We start from the raw sequence: 10,449 nt of genomic DNA, 5'->3' as shown, positions 1-10,449 counted from the left end.
TTACCTTTAAACCACAACAGCACACATTGTTTCACCCCATGCATTTCACTCCATTCTTTATGCCATATTCAGTTTTGGATGACAACCCTGGCTCCAGGCTGACAGGGGCAGCCGGACAGAGCGTGCCACCATCTGTGCCTGTCTCCCTTGGGGGAGAGTCAGAGTCGGTAACAAGGAGCTGGAGGACCTCTTACATGACATGATGCCATGTTGTGGAGGAAACGAGGTCCAGGGATGAGTGGTTGTCCTGCTTCTCCGCGGGAATGATGTCTGTCGGCTCCCTGCAGCTCTGGAGGGGGGGGGGGGGGGCTCTGGAAGTTGAAAGAGAGAGGGATGAGATGGAGAGGAGAAGTCAGAGTTTAGATGAAACAACGCTAATCAGGAGCATTTTGTGGAGAGAAGAATGTGGGGGGATGCTGCTTCTGAATGCTGCTCTAATGAGGTGTAATCCCTGATACGTTTGACAGCTTCTCAACCGGCTGACTGTCTTGTTAGGACACAAACACACACACACACACACACACACACACACACACACACACACACACACACACACACACAGATATATCTTTAAACCTATAAAGGTCTGTTGATAATGACAAAATAACAAATATGATGTTTATGGGCTGGAAACAGGCAAACGCGTCCCTGTTTACAGCTGGTGGCAGATGGTGCAATGATTGGACAGAAGTGCCCAGAGAGGTGGAGGTGCACGTCTTGATAATTGCCTGTCATGGACATCACACACATATCTCATCTGTAGAAGAAGCTGCTTACGGATTGCTGGCATGGTTGGTGGGAGAGTTATAGTTATAGGTGACCTATTCTTTAATTAGATGTCCTGTTGATTAATGTGCTGCCATTTGGGGGTAATTGATAGAATCCAAACTGCCCAAAATAAGCTTTTGTTGGAGACTGTTGAAAAATACTGCCCCCACCATAAATTGAGGATACAACAGCGTTAAGTAATCTTTTCTTTCAATAACTTGAAGGTCGAAAAGAAGCCAAAATTGGGAAAAAGCAGCCCCCATCATTACTTTCATTTGACACAAAAGGAAGCTAATGAAAGCGCTAATGTACAACCTAGGATTTCAAGTTGTTGAACTGCTCGATTGATTTCATTGTGAGCCTACGGAGAGGAATTAAGAAAAATCCTCTTCACTTAAAAAAAAAGAGAAGAGCATTGTGTATTTGGGGTAAAATCGTATTATTTTTTGTGTGCAACACGGTGCATTTGTATTATTACCTTACACTCCAGCTCAACCAGTTCTCTCTCTCCCTCTCTGAATTGAGAGGACTGCTTTAGTGGACGAATTTTATATTTCTTATCAGAAAATTCATCTTCTTCTAATGACCTTCCTTTATTTATTTGGCATCCAATTAGAAAAGAAGTCCCTTGCTTTTAATATCTTTGTTGGTAAATATTTAATGATTCCATTAACCATGGCAGCAGCACTTATCTTCATGTTTGTGTGGGTTTTAATTTACATCCTTCTTAAGAAGGTGGAAATGCTTTAACAAACAAAGATGACTTATGCTTAAGGCATCATAATGCAAGACTGAATGATTGGTTGTGACATGTGCTGCATTACTTTCTGTACAGGCTGTGTGGTTTGTGTCTTACCCTCAATGTGAGTGAATGTACATTTTTAATGTGCTTTCATACTGTTTATGTTTCTCTTGTACACATTACATCTTTATGTTATTTCTTGTTTTATGTGATGGACTTTTGGAAGAATAGCTCAGCTGAGAAGAAAGAAAGAAAGAAAGAAACAAACAAACAAACAAACAAACAAACAAACAAACAAAGAAGTCCAAGTAAAGAAAAGCTGACGTGATATAGGGGAATTTGTTTTATTCCACTTCCACCTGTTGAATCCATCTGTTTTCAACCAAGAGCAGAGCTGCTCTGTCACAGCTCCTAAATGAAGATGAACCTTGATGTGCATGTGTCTGAAGGATTGATGTGTTGAATATTATAGCAGATGTTAACCAGGAAGTTAATGAAGCTTTTCTACAACCCTGTTGATTTGACATCCTCTGTTCGCATCGAGATCAAACATTAGCAGAGGGAGGAAGTTGGAGAACTTGCAGCTTTGATTTTTGCGGCGTCAACGTCTCATGAAAATAAATGAAAGCTTAACGCTCTTTCTGTTTAATGAGGAGGATGAAACATTGTTTGCATTGACTTCTCACGCATCCCACCATCTGCCACTTGAAAAGTGTCTGCACTGGAGAGAGCAGAGATGGAAATTCTTTTTGTTTTATTCAAGATCATTTGTCTTGGAGCTGCAAAATAATTCGTCACATTTCTGACAAAAGTAAATGAAGCCAGATAAGTGCTGTCGAGTTATTTCAAAGTCTACCGAAGTCTGGTGTGTAAGTTTGTGATTGGCTCTTATCAGATACACTGTACCGAACTCCGATGGTCAACTGAAAAAGATGAATCTTTCATAGGAAGAGACCCAACACGTGGCCCAGCACCGGCTCAGACCGAGGCAGATCGTCTAGACCTCATGCTCCTTAAGGAATATCGAGGATTAAGTAAGATGTAAGGTTTTATCAGTGGATATAATGAACGAATGATAAAGAACTGAACAATCCTCCATGTGTGTCCTTCTGTAAGTGTGAGCCTTGAGATAACACACAACCCATGATTCAATTCAATAAAATGTTATGTGTTAAGTGGCAAATCGTACAATACATTACCTGTAGGCACTTCACCAGCTGGCACAGAGGGAATCAGACTTCTGCTTTGCCCAGTCGCTGCAGCCAAGCTCAGTGTGGATAACATGACTTCAAGCAAGTAATTAAATTGAACCTGGAGTCGTTTAATGCCACATCCTCATCATCCATAAGTAGATGTGACATGAAATGATGACATGCATCACAGGTCTTCAGCTGGGCTCAGGTGTACGGGGTCTAAACTCTGAGACATCAGGACGCTGCAGCAACATCCTGTTTGTTTTGTGATTGAAAAGAAACAATTCCAGTGAAGGTGAAAATAATGAAAGGATGTTGGAGCAAGGCATTGTTAATTATTGCATCTACTGCTACTTACTTACAGGAGCCACCGTGTTTGGACTCTTTACCTCAGACGAGTGAGTTCTTAAGTGAACCTGATAGCCGAGCTCTTCTGCCTCGTACCTCAGGGAGTCAGGTTTGTTTATCCATTTGTTCAGTAATTCCTGTGCCTCGCTGCAGTTCGGAGAGGCTGTTCAGATGATCTGCCACTTTGGTTTGCTCTGCAGCAAATTCACAAGCTATACTGAGGCACGCAAGAGCAAAGTGAAGAGGGCTGCAAGTAAACACATATAACCCGACTCTCTGCAAACCACGGCTTGCAGAACATAAATTAAGGGATGGATAAACACACTGCAGAGTGTGTACAAAAGGGTGCAACATTTAATCCATGTACATTTTCCAGTCATAGACTATAGGCCTATATAAAGATGGAGAACACTTCCTCCTCCAACTATCCAGAAATGAAGCCAAAATATCCATGATACGAACAATGCTATCTTGTCCAGTTGTGGAGTAGCAACCGAGGGATGGAACGTGCTCGGCTACTCATGAGTTTGTCTCAACTGTCAATCATTACGTTTCACTCCATATGTATAATATCAAATAACTAAATAAGATGAAACCTACTGGAGAAAACATGAACATAAGAAATGTCAATGTACATTTTCTTTTTTTCTGTTCCACGCCTCATCTGCTAACATGGAGGGGGCAGGATTTATTAACTATACTGCAGCCAGCCACCAGATGGCAATAGAGACACTTTGGCTTAACTTTTGGGCGGCTGTCATATTCGTCCATCTTTATAAACAGTCTGTGGTTCCAGTATGTCATGTGACCTGTTAAAGGTTCAGTGTGTAGAAAGAAGTGACAGCTAAAGGTGAAGTATCATGTTGCAGCTGTATACCCCTCACCTCACCATCCCCTTTACAAACATGAAAGAGAACCTGTGAAACCCCTCAGTTGTCATTAAAACTCAAAAGGTGTTTAGTTTGTCCAGTCTGTGCTACTGTAAAAATCATGGCGGCTTCTGCAGAGAGGACCTGTTCCCGATGTAAATATAAAGTATTTAAATATAAAGGGTACATTCTAGGGTAATGCAAAATATTGTACTATTTGAACTAGTGAAAACATCGCTATGTTGTATTCAATTTCTGCCAATGGATACTTTGTATGAAATCTTGAACACTGAACAAAAAAACTGAACATATATATGATCCATCCATCCATTATCCACACACCTTGAGGGTCACAGGGAGACAATGCAATCCCAGCTGACGCTGGGCAGAACGGGGGTGGGGGGGGCAGGTCACCCAGAGAGATACAAAATCCTTCAGGCTCACATTCACTATGGGTAATAAATGGCATGCTTGGTTTATCATCGACTCCAAAAACTTGAAACGAGTAGTCTCAGTTTAATCAGTTTAACTTGATTGTGAGGCCATAAAAATCCCATTAGAGGCAAATAAACACTTTAAGATGTTGATATTGGAAACTCCAGAGCTTGATCAACTCTAATATACTGGAACAAGCCTGTGATCAAAGCTTGGGCAGAGTTTATCAGTGGTCTGTATTTGCTGTAGGTTGTTTGTGATGTACACAGGTAACTCATTACTGACTTCAGGTGGATTACAGCACATCTTTAAAGGACGACTGTGAGTTTTCACAGAGCTGTGATGAACCGCTGCAGATTGTCATAGCTCCAGGAATTAATGTGTATGAATGGATTGAGTCACAGGGCATTAAACCCCCCCTGGTCCTTTTTAAATGGCCCTAGTTCCATCTCCTCGCTTCTTCATATATCTCTTCATAATCCAATATGAGGGCTGTGAGTAAAATGGCCTGTGGCAGTTTTAATAACCTGGCAGCTTTATTACATTTATGGCCAAACTTTCATCAAATGAGCGACATGCTTATTCCTCGATGTGATTAGGGCGCGCTGGTGGGATGGAGAGCAGGGGACATCATAATGTTTTCCAGAGAGTTTGACAGATAGTCTATCATCATATGTTCCTTCCATTGTATTGTTGTTAAACATTGTTTGACTCATCCTACCTCACACTGAGGAGTCTGTCTTTGTTTGTGAAAGAAGCTGTTTAAATCCAACAAACAGTTCTCGCCACAGCCGAGTAGATTTAGACGCCAGCGGCCATTAGAGGTGAGGCCTTTAATCTAAATATAAAGAACCTTTCAAACTCAGGAAATGATTTATTTTGTGAGGGCGCTGACCATTGGTTCTGGTGGGAGGAGAAAGCCGAGATTTAGTTAGTCCTCTCTACTTAGTTATTCAGTTGAATAGCTCACTCTGATGAGCACGCAGAGAGGTTGTTACAGGGGGGAAACTGTCCCTGAGTGTTTGTCTAGCATCCCGCCATTTTTGCATTTTTATTCTCATCAGGGTCGTGCACATTTCGCATTATCCTCCTAAACACCTTGTTGTGTTGCATCAACAGCCCCGGCACTCAGCCATCTACCGTGGCTTTGTTTCCCTGCAGCAACAGTGCTTGAAGATAATGAGCACTGGGAGATTAGTGCAGGTGTAATAGTTGCAGCAGCCAACGAAACAGCGAAAGCCTCATCCTCTGCTCCCTGATGTCTGACCCCGCACTAACGTTGTCTTACGGCGGTGCAGCTCCTCAGACGCTTGTTCAGCCGGCTCGGAGGCCAATTTTCTTTCGTCCCACCTCTGTAAGATTCAGCTCGTTTTGGCAGCCAAGGAGCAGTAGGTGATCCAGACCCCAGACCTCCAGATGCGTTGTGTACTATCAGACATATGAAAGATGTAAAATGGGTTTCATATCCCCAGCAACCCAGCTCTAGTGTATTTAGGATCACTGAGGCACACACCATGGTAACGGCCCTTGGAATGTGTGTATAGTGTCACACTAATTAGACTGCCCCACCGTCACCACCACTATACACCTTCAGCCTCTGTGCAAAAAAAAGAGGCATAAATAATAACACAGAATATGCCTCTCAGTGGTTTTCCTGAGCTCTCCTTGCTTCAATGAAGAGGATCTTTTAAATTGCAAAGATTGTCCAAGAGGGGGCAGTATGCCATCGAGTGTATTGAGTTAGTAGTATTGCGTGTATAAGTCTTCCCATACTTCAATGAAACAAACAGCCAAACACCTTACACCTACGATAGAGGGAAAGTATGAACACGTTCTAACAGCCCTGTTCTTCCTGGAGTTTACCTATGTTGTGTTCTGAGGTTGAAATAGACCCGAGCGTGTCTTTTACCTGAATCCTCTTCAGCGGCTTCTAATCCTCCTGTGGGTGATTGCATTAATTCACAAAATCATCAGTCACACTCACGGATTTTCATATCCAAACATGCACCTGAGGAATCTTCCCCACGCTGCCTCCTTCTCTCTGTCTCGCTTCCTCTTTGGGATCCGTGACTGATGTGTTTATCCCCTGCACGTTTTGCAGATGCACCTTTTTTTGCACCTGGGGGGGGGGGGGGGTCATCATTCAGTGCTCCCGACAGACTGAATCCCTGTGAAAGTCCCACAGCTGCCTCTCCCTGTAGTGCTGCAACAACACCGGCTCCCTCTCTCCAGCTCACCCACGCTGCATGAGATATCAGGGGTTAAGTTATGCAAGGGCACACGTGACAAGGGCGGCATATTTGATCTCCTCTTTATTCTCTCCCTTCTTACCTCCCCCCGTTGATTTGGTCGCTCGAAAAGACCCGAAGCTGTGAACTTTGATTGCGTGTGCACACTCTTTGTCGTCTAATATCAAAGACCCTCAATTGATTAAAGGGAACACACCTATAATTTCAATCATTATGTTCACTGCCCTTTTGAAATGTCACCATCAATATGTCTGTCAAGAGACCTGAGCAGAGGCGAAGGTAGCCGCCCCCCCCTGCGCTTCTCTCTGTTCTTGTCGTAGCTGCTCATTTATTTTTATGTATCGTCTCTCTGTCAGATCGGATGTGATTTAGGTTGTCGGTGCATGTGACAAGGCTGTGCTGCCAGGGAGGAGGTTTTCTGGCTGTTAATTGAACTGTGAAGGATTTTTCTTTTTCTTCAACCCACTCCCTATGTCACCTTTGTTCCTCCTCTGCAAGTTCACACCATGCTTTGCAGAAGAGTTTACAGCACGTCCTCAATTTCTTCCTCTCTGCCTTCTACATCCCCGTTACCTGCAGTAACCGCATTCAGAGTGTACCATGAAATATTCAGACTCTACAGCTCCTGCTCTTACTATACAAGTAATCAGCGCTTTACTCATTTGCAAGTGATGCACCGACAAAATGCCCGTTTGGAGAACGACTCTGGGAAATGAAGATAAGTGGAGGTTTTATCACACACACCTCCTGCACATGCACAGCTCATCTCTGGGCTCCTCCAGCTAGTTCTCTCTTTTCATCCAATCACCGGCTGACACACTCACCTTGAGCCAATCACCGGCTGTCAGGTCAGATCAATGAGTGATCTGACCTGACAGATCTTCTCAATAAGGGAAATGTAGTTATTGATCATACACGATATAATCATGTGCATTTCCCCCATGTATTGATCGTGTATCGTTCCTCGTTAGTTAATCATAGCGGGATTTGCTAAATTGCCACGGCAGTCTCTTCTGGTTGAAATACACAACTCATTGAGTATTGATAGCACTCTCATATTTGATATCACAGCACGTAGACTGGAAGCTTGAAGGACACTGTGGAGGACACTCTGTCCAAAGTACACATTAATGACAGATGGGTGGCTTTATGACTCGGTGTCAATCAGGTCCACAAACGCTGCTCTCTGCTTCCAGTCTGTAAGCTAAGCTAACCAGCTGCTGCTTCCATGATAGCAGTATTAACCTGAAACTCTCACCAATAAACATCGGCTGATCCACCTCCATGCATTCACTTGGCCACAGCTCATATGAACCCACCTCCACCACAGCTCCTCCTATTCATACTGACTCGGACTTAATCAGTTGTCATTGGGGCCTGTTCTGTGTCGGAGCACATCCATCAATTATCTACGCCACTTATCCCTTTGATGATGGTGGAAGGACTGGATCCAATCCCAGCTGACATCGGGTGAGAGGAGGGGCACACCCTCGACAGGTCATCATCACAGGGACAACATATATTCACACCTATGGTCAAATCCATGCAGAAACGGGGAGAACATGCTAACTCCATCTGGATTCAAACCGGGAACAGGCGTCAGTGCTTACTGTACCACCGTGCCGTCAGAACAGAGCCACACATACAACCTGTTGTAATTATTGAAATCAAGTGGATTCTGATGAAAGTGGTCCTGACTGAGTTGTGTTTAATTCCTGTTTTCTTGATGTTTGTGTTCTCACTGGAGCTGCCTCAGCACCATCTGCGACCTGTTATGATACCTTGTTCATTGCATTGTGGGACAGTGTAGTGCTCATCAACAGCACGCTCAAGCATGAAATTAATTCAGAGAGCACATCGATGTCTTTGAGCACACTTATTGCTGTCATTTTAGATTATGCATTAATGTGGTGGACCAGGGGCCACAGTCTCTGTTTCTCGCTCTCTCCTCTTTTTTACACATGCTCTTACTTTTTCAGGAGGGTTGTTGAGATAGACGTCAACCAAACAAACACTATTTGCATGAATTACAGGTGAAACAATGGTGATGATGCCAGAGAGCGACTGGGTAGAGCTTCACGATGGTCTCTCAAGAAGATTTCTTCTCTCATACACTTGGTTCTGATCTCTTTTCTTCATGTTGTCTTCCTTTGCCTCCACTAGATATCTCTTTTCTGGAGATTTACAGTTGGTATTACTTCGCTGAGTCGAATTTTAAATCACTTCACACCGCTGGGCGTTTAGCCATTATGCTTCTCTGTTATCCACGAAGGTGCTCCATCACATAAAGCGGTGGCTGTGGCTAAATACCGGACAGCGTGAATAGGGATCAAATCTTTTTACGAGAGCATCTGCCGACCCTGAACAAGACATTAATGTTCAGCACGTCTGCTTCTTTTCAATCACAGGCAGACAGGCAAGTTTTAGGAGCAATGGTGCAGCCCACTGATCTTTATGAAGCATAACAGCATCCAGGATATGTGTCGTTTTGTCATCTGGCTGATAGATACACACACACACACACACACACACACACAACACACTCTATAAGCAGGGGCGGATCCAGTGGAAATCTGAATGCAAAATATTAATATGAGGAAGTTGTGAGTCCCTCTCATTTCAACACCTCCTGTCTGGTTTGATGGTACAATGGAGGTGAGCGAGTTGTCATTTCTATGGAACATGTCAAGTGGCAGCTGCTGCTGCTGCTGTGGCCGAGGTGAGGAATAGCTCAAGGGGTTAAAGACACCACAGCAGGCCTGTACTGCTGCCAGCTCTCACCACTGATGACTTTTTTTTTTTACCTTGTTTTGTTATATCTTCCTTCTTTCCCCCCAGACAGCACTGACTTCACCAAGCCCCTCTGAGCATGTGGATGCCCATCAACTTCACTAAAATCACGCTGCTCCTGTAATGAGGAAAACCATAATGGCAAATCCTGTACGGAGCCTCCCCCGGCTGTGATGGCTGCACCAGAGGGCATGTGCACAGAGAGCAGGGGGGGTGAGTGAGCTCTCCTCATTATTTAGATGTGAGCGCCACAAGGGTCGAATAATGCAAAGGGAGTGGAGTCACATTAATCATCCTGTCACACGTGTGAGGGTCCACTCCAGAGACAGGGGTTCCTGCCATCACACGCTCGACAACAACTAGTGTAGACAGTGAGTCAACACTCCACGCATACCGCAGGAATACAGCTCTCTGTATTTCTCTACTTTCCCGGCAGATCCCCCGCGGTAATATCTGAGGATGTGTGCTGTAATGGTAGTCCACCTTTTGTAGCTCCGGCTCAGCGGTACTCTGCTGCACCTGCATCTGATCACTGTGTGGGAGGAATCTATGTCTCCTCGGTGAGCCATTGCAGGAGCACGGCGCCTGCTGTTAGTCTTACCATGGCGATGTTCACATATCACCGGCTGAGTATTCATTCACACGGTGCACATGGGATGAAAGCAATTATTTGCATAGATATAGCTTTGAGATAACACTGTGATTAAAGTCCCCCCTGCCCGATAGAGAAAACAAACTTTGATCAGGGTGGAAAATGTCTCAATGCCTCCTGGCATTGCAGGGGCAGGGGGCTACAGAGGGGCTACAGCGGGGCTACAGAGGGTCTACAGAGGGGCTACAGAGGGGCTACAGCGGGGCTACAGAGGGGCTACAGAGGGGCTACAGCGCGGCTACAGAGGGGCTACAGCGGGGCTACAGAGGGGCTACAGCGGGGCTACAGAGGGGCTACAGTGGGGCTACAGAGGGGCTACAGCGGGGCTACAGAGGGGCTAGAGGGGCAGGATATGAGATGAGACCCTCTGCTTGTTGAACAAATAGATGTGATCAAGATGTTG

Source organism: Platichthys flesus, chromosome 7, assembly GCF_949316205.1.
Source record: "Platichthys flesus chromosome 7, fPlaFle2.1, whole genome shotgun sequence".
In the NCBI taxonomy this organism is placed as follows: domain Eukaryota; kingdom Metazoa; phylum Chordata; class Actinopteri; order Pleuronectiformes; family Pleuronectidae; genus Platichthys; species Platichthys flesus.
The sequence above is the reverse complement of the archived record's forward strand: the minus strand, read 5'-3'. Positions refer to the sequence as shown.